This window comes from Anser brachyrhynchus, assembly GCF_964034855.1.
Source record: "Anser brachyrhynchus genome assembly, chromosome: 10".
NCBI lineage: Eukaryota > Metazoa > Chordata > Aves > Anseriformes > Anatidae > Anser > Anser brachyrhynchus.
In genome coordinates this window covers 9,196,040-9,209,402 of record NC_137705.1, presented here as the reverse complement: position 1 = coordinate 9,209,402, position 13,363 = coordinate 9,196,040, and the positions used below count along the sequence as shown (strand labels likewise).

The following is a 13,363-nucleotide window of genomic DNA, read 5'->3' as shown; positions in this document are numbered from 1 at the left end:
CTGGCTAAGAAGTAGGGCCTTGCTGAAAGTGACATATTACATCTGAATAGTTGCACTCTTGGATAAACAGAAATTACAGAGTAAATAAGACAATGCAGAGAAATAAGATCCAAATTGAAGTGTGGAAATTGTGGACGGTAGAAGTGATTACTTTTAAAAATAGCTTTAAATGTGTGTTTGTTCTTTGAGTTTCACTATAAATTGTAATGAAGTACCTCTAGGTTCAGATGTGAATGGGGCCAAATCTTGGAGTTGTTATTTGGACAAACAGAAAACACTTAAAAAACCAATCTTCCAACTGAAAATAATTGTGTTTTAACTCCCTAAAGATAGCAGGGGTGGGTCTGATTATCATATTATTCTGCTGCCTACTTATTGTGCTAAGCATCTGCTATAACCTTTTGGATCTTCCTTGTCATTCATGCTTGATATAAACTAAAACTACACAAAAAATAGTGGATTTTAAAAATCTCATACATTCTGTCTGTAATTATCCTGGTGGCATGGTGTGACCTGCTGATTCAGTTCTTATTGAGATGAATATGAGCTGTTAGTAGACCAAGGTTCAGTGAATACATTAAATCTTGAGGCCCCAATCAATCACCCACTTCCTCATGGCAGTGTCTAGGATGTCTGGAAAATAAGAAGTATCAGAGGTGATTAGAAGAGACCTCCTTACATGAAAAAAGTCTTAGAAAAGTTGAATCTCAAGTTTGGATTCACTTTTCCTGAGGACTTACTAAGTTTGACTTTTGTTTTTTTGCTTTTACAGAGACACACAAGAAAGCAGAGTGTTTCACTGACTGTTTCCCAGTGAGCCAGTGTGCTAAGCAGGGACTGGCTAAGATGTGACACTTTGATACAGCCTGCTTTGGCTGCTCTGTGGGGTGACTAATACATAGCAGCCTTGTCCAAATAGGAACTGAGCACCTTTATTTCCTGTCTGAATCCACTTTGCAAGCGGGGCTCAGCATGGGGAATCTGTCACTTCCCTGCAAGCAACTTCAGAAAGGAAAGACAGAAAAGGAAGAGCAGTCACTTTGGGCTAAATTTTAAAGGCAATGCTTTTATCCTTCCTAGGGAATCGGTCAAGTGGCTCTTGATGCTATTTTCTCTCTCAGGTGTCTGACCCAATGGTAGAAACGGTTTTCTTAATATCCAATGGTATTGTTTCCCCTATGTGCGCTCCAGTGACCATCATGATTGATGCTATTACGGAGCAGAGGAGCACACAGTAACATATGAATGATAGTGCACTCCTTGTCTTGTTTCAATCATTTCACTCATATTTTTCACATAGTCTTTTTTTCCTTGAAGTTTACTATGTGTATATAGTATGTGCAGTCTTTCACACTCAAACCCACTTTTCCTTCTGCCACAATGGATGTTCCACTGATGATACAGTCAGGGAATACTCTAGAGACAATGGGTGAGATATGCCTCATCTGCTGAGCCTGTTAAGCTTTAAATGCCCCACTCATTAAATCTGCATGGCTGCGCTGGAAGCCAAAGGACTATTTCTATCTCCGGTTACCTACTCACCTCTCAGTAACGTCTTCTGGCTTCCACCATGATGCTCCATCCGTCACTGCCTCTGAAAGAGCAGCAAGCTGGATAGATGAGGCCTGAATTCCTGCTTCTCAGGCCCATATCTCAGTGCATCTTCCCCTAAGCTAACAGGAGCTTCCATTTTTCCAAGGAATATAATCAGTATCTGCTTCATTCAATGAGATAGGAGAAGCTACTCTGATACACAGTTCTTTCATTAGAAATATTTACATTCAGAAAGTGATTGCTTGTTTAGTTTTCAGAGTGTAATCTACAAAGATGCAACTAAACTGCCTTTCTTCTGGGAAACATTTTATCTGTCTGTCCTATGCTAATATGATCCGTCGTATGCTGTACATCTTTCTTCATTTCTTCCTACCTATAAATTATTCAGAACTATTATAGCTAAAATTGTGAATCAATGATTTTATTTCTGTCTTCTGAAATGTTAGAAGGGATTTGGGTTGGAATGAAGGGGATGCTATCCTTGTGAGAAGGGGATGATATCCTTGTGAGACTGGGAAATCAGGAATCAACTATGACTGGCAGGCGCTCTCACAGAGAAATGAAAAAGATGGGTAAAAATATCTGCTCTAGTTAAAAATATTAGAAGACTTAATATAAAATATTTAAGCCTACACAGCTTAGTCTGTAGAACTTACTATCAAATATAACAATAACCATTTCAAAGTTTATAGAGCCCTTTGCTAGATAACTATATCAACTTCCTTACTAGAGCTGACTCAAACTGGTTAATTCCAATTTAAGGGAGAAATGTAACCTCTTGCAGTAACCCAAAGATTTCGGTCTTTTCACCTAAAAAAACCCACATGAATTAATCTTCTATAACACAAGCTATCAAGTAATTCGTGACTTCTCTTGCCTAGAAATATGTAATCCTTTGCAATCACATTCTGTAATTCACTCCGATTGACAGATGTTTCCACTTAAGTACTTAAAAAGACACCTCCCAGGCGCATGTGGGCTTAAGATCAGAGGTTAAACTCCATTTATCAACTTAAAGCCTTCAGCTGTTCTCCAATTTAGAAAGAGGTGTTTGTATGAGAGGGCAAAGTCTGAAGTTATTGTTGGGTTGTTTTAGGCAAGCTTTCACATTGATTCTGGTGCAACATAAGGTTAAGGTAGGACTATCATTTCATTTTATTTTTCTTCTTGACAAGCCTTACCATCTTGTACGCAGAAAAGCAACCTTTTTTTTCTACATAAGTCAACTCATGCACCTTGCAACTCACATGTAGAGCTTGGTCTTTGAGGCTCTTGACCCCCCAGAAGAGTACAGCTTTGCAGAAGCGTGGGCTGCTTTGCCTTGATCCAACTGTATGGTCTGGACTGCAAACCATGTATTTTTTTTTGTTTTAGTGGTCTTCAGGAAGCATGCTAGTTGCAGAATGCTGGTGTGATTCCTATTTTGTTCCTGATGCATGAAATTCCTCCTCTGTGAAGAGTTATATGCTCTTTGTGTAATTTGTGGTGATGTGACCAGTGGTGTTATGGCCAATTCCTACTCTAAATACCGTATGCCTAATACTTTCTAGATAAACTTTTAAAATGTGTGGAAATTTAGCTCTTACTGCTAGCAATCCTGCCTGCAAGGCACAGAGTGCAATATAAATATGTTACGTTAATAACATAGGTGGTATTAAAGTGATTGTATAAACATATTAGAAAAATCGAAAGCTGTATCACTGCAGTCGTGGGATATGTGTTAAATTTTAATTTGCATCTAGGTTCTGTTAATACAGCTTTGCCATGTAGTTCTGTTTCAGTTGATTCTTTTGTGTATCTATGGCTAATTCTATAGTCTGCTCTTTCACTGGAGCACAGAGAATTTTTTCTTCTTGTAACTAACGTTAATGGCAAAGTAATGTATGTAATGACATGTTGTTACGTTATAGTAACACCTAAGTATGTCCATACTGGGCCAGAGTCCTACAGTGGTAGGAATTGAAATGTGAAGGAAATAGTATGGAAGGTAGTAGGAATACAATGGGTGCAGGCAGATGGGGAGCACCCAAGATTAACAAGACAGCCTTGGTTAGTGTGACAGACAGCCATCAGATTGTGTTAGTGGGCTGCTCGTTGTTAAATGCTTTGTATGCGTCACAGTAAAGGGAAGGTGGGCTTATTGCTGGGAATTTCTGAGCTGCATGGGACTGTGAGGGTGGAAATAAAAAAAATACATTCTGAGGTGATGGGAACCAGTGTTGCTGACTGGACAGGCATCAGTAGCATTATTACAGACACCATGGGTGTCCAGTGGGAGAAACAAGGTTTTGCACCTGATAGAAAGCAGATCAGGTGATGGTGCAGTAAGAGAAATAAGACAGGGACGTTGTTTTGCAGTGCTGATTTGAATGACTGAGTTGGCATTTGTCAAGCCAGCAAAGAGCAGCCTATGAACTTTAGGAGGAGTATTCAATAAAACCTAATAGCTCAAGCTGATAGTCTGTGCTACTGTAAGATGACTCTCCTAACTAGTGATGATCCTGGTTGTTAAATCTGTGTCTAGATTCAATGCACCCTGAGCTTCAGAGACGCTTCATCTTCATGTGAATCCATATCTTTGTGACAACATGGAGCATTTGCAGGATCATGCATAAGCATGAATTTTTTATTCTTCCTTTTGAAAATCTGGATGTGTTTCAATCCAAAATTTCTAGTCATTCCCTTTTCCTATCTCTGTGATCTTATGCTGAACCAGAGCACCGAGCTGTAAACAGAAGTGCTGTTTCTAGCAAAAATCATGATAAGTTTTACAAAGTTGTATCTGCAAGAAGTTTCTTCTTCTTTTTTTTTTGTTTAGTGCAGAGAAAGAAATTAATCCCATGGTGACATATAATTTGTCCTCATTAGCAGGAAACAGGATTTATACAGGCTTGAAAGCTATTTGTTAGTCTAACACATCAGGCTAAAATTTTAGCCACCACTGATTGTGCATTGTTGACTTGACAGCAGAAGTAACCATAACTTAGACTTAATGAATGCTTTCATGCAGTATGCACAGTCCTCCAAGAGTCCTTATTTCATACTATTTAATGCTGTGCTGAACAGTTGAGTTTGATAAAGGCTGAAACAGTCAGAATTATGCTTTCATTTGAATTTTAATTTTTAAAGGGGGAAGGCAGATGGTATTGTTTTACTGAGAGAATAGTCCAGCATGTCCTACAATACTAAAAGTCTCTTTGAGCCCATCTGATACTGGTCTCTGAGTTGTCTCTGCTGGCATCCTTTGCTTACATACTGCCTTCAAATTGCATATATTAGTTCCCTATCAGAGTAACTCACAGGCATGGAAATCAGCCATGTCCCGTGAAGGTCACGGGAATCTTGGTGATGGAGAATTCATTCCCAAATAAGCAGCTTATGTATAACATTGGTGCTAGTCTTGGTGCCAAAGGCTTCACTTTACGAATGAACATGAGCTCAAAAGGCAAGTGCTAACTCACAGCAATAGGCATATCTTTGGAAGTGCAGTCTCCTTGTCTAGTATCCAGGAACAAATTATATCTAAATTGTCCCCAATATAGGTTGCAGACCTGTCTCTCAAGCTCATATGCAGAGGCCTGTTTTCCTCTCAGTTCCATTTATTCTTTCACGAAAATTAATATACACACCAAACAAAATTGAACAATCTCATTCCTTTTTAAACTTTCCCAAATTCTTCTCACAGGATACCTGTCGTGGAGACCCCATACTTCAGTGTCTGCAATAGATAGCAATCTTCCTTTTATACCTCCTGATTTTCATTAGCCTTCGTAGAAAGATGTCACCTGACTCTTCCCATCTGTGGTTCCCTGGTTCAAACATCTGTTTTAAATTTCAGTAATCATCTATTTTAATCTTAGCATAGGTTTGTCTCAAAATAGACAAGACTGTTCTCTCTCATAAATCTTTCCGGATGCTTCCACATCCTTGCCTTTCCCTCAAAAGCTTAGGCAGCATTGCCTGTTATTTGCTCAGCTCAACCTCCTAGATAGGAGTTCAAAGATTTTGATGCTGGAACAATTCCGTTTGTGGGGCTGGGCGTGGGGGAACTACTGTGTGTCACGTTTGGTGAATTTTATGCAAGTAGATAGAAAAAAAAAATCCTGGATCTCATTCAGAAGCATTATCTACCATTATTGGTTGTGCAGAGATTCAAAATCTTATTCCTGGCAGTAATTGTAACAGTGATAAAGAAACAGTTCTTTATAATTGAGGTGATGTTTTAAAAATTACTGGGAAGATTTGTTGGGCAGTCAGTAGCGGATCCAGATATGCTGGGAATAGAGCATACAAGTGGAAGGTGGAGTGGAAGAAGCTCAGTAACTAATTCTATCACGACTGATAGTGGGAGTGGATGAATGAGAGAAATCTAGGAAAACAAAGCTGGAACATAGAGACCAGCTTTCCGTCCTCAAGACTAATTCATATGCTGCTGTGCATGTTGCTGGGAGGCTCATGGCAACCTTAAAGAGTAAACTAGAGACCGATGGATATGCCAAAGCAGTAGATGTCTCATTTTCCTTGTGGTTATAAGGCTTCTCCTAATCCCTTACTCTTTGTTGGTCAGAACTGCATGCAGATCAGTGCGTCTCCTCCTGGGGGATCTGGTGGTGTGATGGTTATGATAGAGGGTGCCAAGCCAAGAAGCACCAATACTGAAAGGAAATCCATTCTCATATCTATTGGGACGGGAATGCAGTTGACCCAGAAAAAATACAAGGGCAAGAGAAAAGGCTAGAGTCCAAGTAGTAGCCCCAAATTTCTTATGTTGTTTACCCCAACAGACCTGCTGGTGCTCACATAGAGAAACATGCTAATTTCAGTACAATAAAGTCATGTCAACATAAGGGTTAGGTAGGTCCTCAACATTTTATTTTTTTTAACTGCTACTGAATTCTGCGAACATGTTAATTTGAAGGCATTCTCTCTCAGACAGTTTTGGAAGTCGATGCCCTCCTGAAAGCTGAGTAATACAGGTAATGGCTGTCTTAAAAGAGATTTGAGCTTTATTTAAACATACACCTTGTTCCTGAAGCAGAAATGGTCTTAAAGTTGGATGTGTCATGTTTGCCCGTGTTTCCGATGCAAACCTCAACCTCTGCTTCAACTGCTGACTCCTGTGAGACAGATTAAAGCAGAGAGAGGACCTCCGTGCAGTTTGGAAGAGCTGTCCTTCTCTCTTTCCTGTTCTCCAGAAAGGAACTTCACTGGAAAAACTGACAAAGGCATAGTTCACATGCAAATCAAAAAGTGCACCTATCTTGTTTAAAAACAAACAAAAAACCATTGTTAAATTATGTGTAACAGTGCCACCTGCTGAATCCCATCCTAACACCTTTCTTCTCAAAGGTAATACGCATCTGAATGAAATGGAGTTGGTCTTGATTCAAGTGCAGAGATATGCCCTGGCTATTTCCCATATAGGGAATGCTACAACATAGTTTAAAATACTAAACTAAATACTCCCCTTCAGAGCATAAGATTGATTTGGTTAAATTTATCATCACTCAAATGCAAAATACAGTCCTTAGAAAGCATATGAAAAATTATTTCTGTTAAATAAGCTTGATGCATTTTCCACTATTATTAACAGTGAGGTGTACAAAAAAAAAATTGGAATTGTGCTTCTAGTAGTAAGTAACTTGTCTAGAAAGTGGCAATGTTCTAAAGTTGCAAACAAAGCGAGATTCCCTGCTGAATTTCTGAATTTAGAAAAATTTGATTCTATCAAGAATACTGTCAAATAAGTCTAAAATGACTGAGACAGGCTGTCATGAGGCAGGCATTTTGTGGAAGTGAATGAATGCCTTTACTGCATTCAGCAGTTTGATACAACAGCCCCCATGCTGTCTAAAAATACTAACCGTATTTTCGAAGCCATTATGGGCTGAATTCAGCCTGTCTTATTTATATTTATTTCTAGCTTTAAATGGTCTTGTTTATTTTAACACAACAGTATTGCAGGACAGTGCTACTGAGAGTATTTGGAGTTGAACTGGGCTCTGACTCCGAAGGACCATCCTGTGTATGGCAGATACTGGTGAGGCAACAGCTCGTGGTTTGGGTAACCTCAGTAACACCACAGGGGTAAGGCTGGTATATGCAGTCCTGCATCCCTTGCACGTTCTAGAAGTGTTTTCTGCATCATACCATGTATGAAAAGATATTTTTTAGTTGTTTTTAAATCCTTTCCATGTCCTTGCCTTACCTATTTTCTACATGGTGCAGTGTTACTCTGAAAGGATTTTTTTTCTTTTCTTTCCCACTTCAGGTAACCATCCTCTGGTACCCATGCCATTTTATAAAGGTGAGAGCCTAGGTCTGGTCTGCTCTGGTCATATGTACATCTCTGATTTCTTTGGGAACTAAATCCAACCTGTAAAACTCTGACTTTGCCATTCTGAAATTAGTTGACAGGAAGTTTTACACCAAGGAGGGATTGCTGTGAAGCTGTCTTTATTAGGAAAATAGAAGAGAACAAAATGACGTGGATAGTACTCATGTAATAATAGATCCTTCATTTTACTGCTGAATGCATTCATCTTTTCCTCTTTTTATCCTTCTAAACAACAAAAAGAAGCTCTTGGTGCATGCAAAGACTGCTTTGGTTATTTAGGAAGCTAAATCTGCATATTTCTGGCACCACATTCAGAAAAGCTGGTTTTAAGTGCCTGTCATAGTTAAAATGCATGGGTGTTTTCCTTCTGGTTGCCCCCTGGCAATGACATTAGGGCTGCGAGTGTATAAATATACAGAGATGCATTCTTGTTTCCATTTACAGTGTGAGCTCTGTGGTATCGGCCTCAGTGTTCCCGAGCAAGGGAAAAGGGATGTTGACAGGCATGTAAATGAAGCTGGACACATGCTTAACAAAAAGCGACAGCAAAGTAAAGCTAGTGACTTTGTTCCATCAAAAGATACAAATTTCTCATCCTGCAGCATAACATTCAAAGTGCCAGCATTCTCTGAGCTGTTTTCACAGAGGATGTTCTCTAATGGTCAATTTGTTTGAAGGGAAAAAGGATGGCATTTCAAATGCAGCAAATAAAATCTAGCAATGCTACAGCATGAAATTCTAGCAGATATCCTACTGCTGGAATCAGACTTTCAAAAAACATCCATTCGTACCGGCTCTGGATGGCAGCAGTGGCACAGAACAGAGAACCTGTTTTCTTCCATCGAGGAGTGCAGACAGAGATGGAAGTACTCTTGTATTTTGGCACCTGTGCTCAATAACTGTGTGCTGAAATATCTGATAAAAGCTTCAGAGGCATCTTAAGAACCCTGTACTATGAAAAAGATACCATTGGCTTCAGCTTGGGCTCAGCTCAAAACCCTAGATGAACACAAAGGATTTTTGATCTTTATTAGAAAAAAAGAGTTTGTAGCATCTCTGCATTCAAAACTGCTATGAAGCCACAAGCTTCTGTGCATTTAATAGTCATGTTAGTATGTGAGAATATTTTTTTGATCCGGATTGATTTTGGTGGATTCCTCAGACAAGCCTTTTCACCTATGCTTCTACCAGAAAAAGCCTAGGAGTACACACTGAACAGTAACCATGATAATCAAACTGCTGAAAGAAATACAGGGATCCTTGCTTACCTAAAAAAAATAGGACAATGCAGCCTCTATGCCACTTTTTTTCCCATTACAAAGTAACCTATGTGAGAACTGGAGAATAGTACTGAGCAGTAGATTAGCATATGATCCTCTAGATTTTATTGTGAGGAGACAAATTGTATTAGGGTATGTTGATGCATATGGCATTGTACTGCTGTGTGGTTGGTAGTTCCCTCAGACAGTGAGACAGACCAGGGTATTCTGCAAGAGAGAAGAGATGGTCCTCTTGTTCTGTTCTGAATATGTATATTTTCTGAATTTGAAATATGCATGATGAAGAATGAACGGCTGGAATCCAGAGTAATCCTTCAGTTGTGCTGGCATGAGTCCAAAGGCACAGGGCTCAGCAGGATCGTAAAGCCCTTTAAAAAATGACTTAAAATCTCTCTTTTTTAGGCATACTTTTCTTGGGATGTTTAAGGAAGATGAAAATGTTATGTTTCTCAGAATTAAAAGTTGAAATTCTTCCATTTTTGTCACTGAGTAGCTCCTGCTTCTGGCCCTGCTAATTCACTAGGTGTTGGGTTTTAAATCTACCCATTTTCCTAAGGGGAAAAATTCCATGTTCTACAGTAAGGTGGGCCTCTCATTTTTTTTTTCTTCATAAATTCATTATAAAAAAGAATGAGGGAGAGACTTGCAACAGCTCTGAGGTGTTAACTGACATCTCCTACATTCTGTTCATTGTTATTTTTATGTACCTTTTCTCAATGCAGGTACTGGGCAAAGTGGGATGAGGTACCTAAGGAGCAAGATGCTGTGGTGGGGATCATGAGGCTTGGAGTGTGTTTTCAGCCCTCACCATGTGCTGAGCTATTTGGCCTCTGGCTTGGCCTTCATTATTTTGTCTTTAAAGTTGGTATTGTGTTTAGAACTGGATAAAATGTTAAACACTTCTTAGGTGTACTTGGTGAAAATGGAAATTCCAGTGAAAAAGGCTGATGGCAAATCCATCTGTTTTCATTGAAAGGATTTTTTTTTTTAGGAAAGGAAAGTGAAATTTTGGGTGTTTGTGGATACTTCTTTTATAATTAGCAAAATCTAATCTTTAAGCAAATTGCCAAGAAAATAAATGCAAAAATCCTCCATTCTCTTAAAAGTAATCACTGCTCCTCTTGATTTTTGTTGTGAGTGATTGCATGAGAATAGGGAACAGAGGACCCAGCTGGGCTCATGACCCCCCTGGGATAGAGTATTGGAGAATTATATAGTAGGAGACTGTTCCTTTATGGAAGAGTTCCCAATGAAACCAGCAGGGAGTGGGGAAAGCAAGGGCACTGGCTGGAGAGGGCTTCCCTTTATCACTGAGCTGATCAATGTTACAGTTAGGAAGAAAAGGAGGCTCTTGGTTTTTAAAGGCTGTTAACTCATCTGTCTGTGTAAAATGCCAAACTGCTTTACTCTTCTGTGCTGATGCCCATCTCTCTACTCCCGGTTCTCCTCTCCTGGCTGGGTGAAGAACTTTGTTTGTTGCTTTTGTTCTCTGGACCACTTTTATTACCTAGTCTTGCCCTGGGACTTCCAAGGTCTGCTTACATGTTGCTTCATCAGTCTCTGCTGTGCATTTAAAACTACACTAAATTCAGTAAAGCACTTGGAGATGCAGTGCCTTATGAACTGAGTCCAGATCCCAGCCAGCCTCTTGCAGGAACATCACTGAAGCTGGAGGCTGTTGAATACACATAGAGTGCATGGTGTGTTGTATAGGGCTGTGTTTTGGGTTATCATCTGACTGGAAGAAAGATAGCTTTTCTTTTTCTGTTGTCTCCAAATTCTTGAGCAAAAACTTTGGATAGGGCCCTGTGTTGCCTATTAGTAATGCAGGAAGAATGAATTCTGCCTGCCTTCTGGTCTTGTTCTCAGTTATGAAATGTTCTGGTGCAGGGACTTGTTCTTTATGCCTGTACAAAGTGCAGAGTTATTGACCAGCTAAGACAACCGCTTAGCAGTGCTAGGCCTGTTGTTGTTGCCTTGGGGTAGGAAATAGGCTTGATGACCCTGGAGTCTTTTCCTGCCCTTTCTTCTGTGATTTTTAAGGTTGGGGCTTCCAGGGCTATCATAATGCAGACTCTGATAACCAGTCACTGTAGCTTGAGACTGAGATTTACAGTTGGTTTGTTGTTTTCTTATGTTGTCTAGCGGTGTCTAGGATTTTCATTATTGTGTGAAAAGCTTTCTAAAGGCACCAGCGGTGCTGCCTGTGAGTTATTCTTGGCTTTTGCTCTCAGATTGTGATTTGTATTTGTTCTCTTTAGCAGCAATGAGGGTAACCCACAGTAGCCATGGGGATGTGCTGGTCATTCACCTTTTTGATCTTTTGTCAAAATATATTTAGTGAGAACAGTGGGGTGGGAGGAGGACATTAGGAATCTTCCAGCAGGTTAGTGTCAAAGGGGAGAGAGACCAGTGCTAAAGTCCTCTATCATAGTCAGTGTAGAAGGGAGAAAACACAGTCTACCAAGAAATTGTCGTCTTAGTCCTCAAGAGCTGAGCTCTCAGACTGTGCAAAATTCTCATACTAAATTGATAAAATAGAAAGTGAAATGGGAAGCAAAATTTTATTGAAATTAACGTAAAGTCCCTTTAATCATCAAGCTTAATCCTCAGTAGAAAAAGACTCAAAAATTGATTTAAAATCTCTGTACAATCATCTTCTCTAATGTGAAGCAAGGATCCAAGTAAATGAATGATTTACTTTAAAAAAAAATATTCTGACTAATCTTGAGAACATTAATTTTAATATAAATGTGTGATCTCAAGTTCTATCCATTTTCAGATCCTGTTTTAGTAAGTACATATAATTTGGAATAGGACATAAAGGCTTTTTTTTGTGTGTGTGTAAATGTGTAGGGAATGCATTCCAGTATCTTTAACCAAAATGTGTAAAAGGGAGGTCAGCTTCACTGTTTACATAACGTATGGACGTATCATCCCGAGTGAAATGGAATAGACACAAAAGAATGGAAAACACAGTGACTTTGTTTGAGGGTACAGAATCATTTAAGCAACAGTTTTAATGAGGGGAAAAATACTAAAATTATCTGGTCATGTGTACTAGCATTGTAACTCCTACAAATTTCCATATCTGAAATTGCATCAAGGAATGGTGCTACAGATTCCAGGATCTTTTGGGATGAAAGAGGTCACCTCTTTTTCCTCTTGGCTTTGTGAAGGAATGCTTTCTATCTTCTTCCTTCCAGCAAGGGGCTTTTTGGACAATTCGTCATTTCTGCTAAGGAATTTTGAGGGAAGTGATCTGAGCCATTGTGTTTCAGCTATAGCCAATTGCTGTACAGCTTTCAAAATCCAACTTTATATTCTGCTGGAAAAACTGAGTCAACTACCCAGTTTAGAGATCCCATGATATTGCAGAGCTTCAGGTTTAATCTGTTATGCATACTAATTAAGATAGTGGCATCATAGGCTTAAAGGTGTGACGAGGGCGCTTTATCTTAATCTAAAAGACTATCTCTTCTGCTTGTATGTGTACTTTTAAAACATGCATGTTGATGTAGACTGGTGTCCTTCAGAATAAGATGACTTACTCAAGTTGTAGAGGGATTTTGTTCATCCCTGTGCTAGCCCTGTCCTTAGATACCTGCCAGGATGAGGGTTAGAGACATAGCAACTCTAACTACTGGACAATGTTGCCATGTTCAGGGAAAGTCTGAAAGATTATGCTGGAGACCTGCGTCCTGAGGTTGTTCAGAATCAGAAGAGCAGAGAGGGTATTTAAAACTGCTGTCGTCCATCGTTTGCCCAGGCTACCATCTGTGGACATTCTCCATTGCAGAACACAAGTGGCAGTGTTTATCACGGACTTCTCAGGGGAATCATGTGAGTTGTGGCCAGTGAATATGCTATACTTGCAAAAGTTACTAGTCCAACAGTCTGGGGGGGGGGGGGGGGGGGGGATAGGACATCCTTCTTTGCAGCACAGATACAGCAGTGCTGTTGCAATGCCAGCTTCCCCATAATACCCAGTGACCAATTATATTGCTGCTAAACCAAGCTACAGTAAAATCTGTGTCACGCTTAAATTGCTGTAACAAAAATGTGCGGTCAACTGTATCAGAAACCTTTGGTAGATCAATAAATAAGGCTCCATAAATGTGGCTGATATCCAGAGAAATCACAGTATCATTCCCAATGCATACAGCTACACTGCAGTAGTTAGTCTGAGCGT

The 13,363-nt window shown here is 39.6% G+C and overlaps 1 protein-coding gene across 11 annotated transcripts in view; it reads left to right on the top strand.

The window, feature by feature from the left end:
* The first annotated feature begins 2,538 nt into the window (after window positions 1-2,538).
* LOC308200301 (uncharacterized protein) overlaps window positions 2,539-13,363 on the top strand; it is a 234,760-nt gene continuing 223,935 nt past the window's right edge. For all 11 annotated transcript variants that reach the window (XR_013955452.1, XR_013955453.1, XR_013955454.1 and 8 more), the window contains exon 1: window positions 2,539-2,690. The gene's annotated coding sequence lies outside the window, so the exon portion shown is untranslated. The remainder of the gene's footprint in view (window positions 2,691-13,363) is intronic.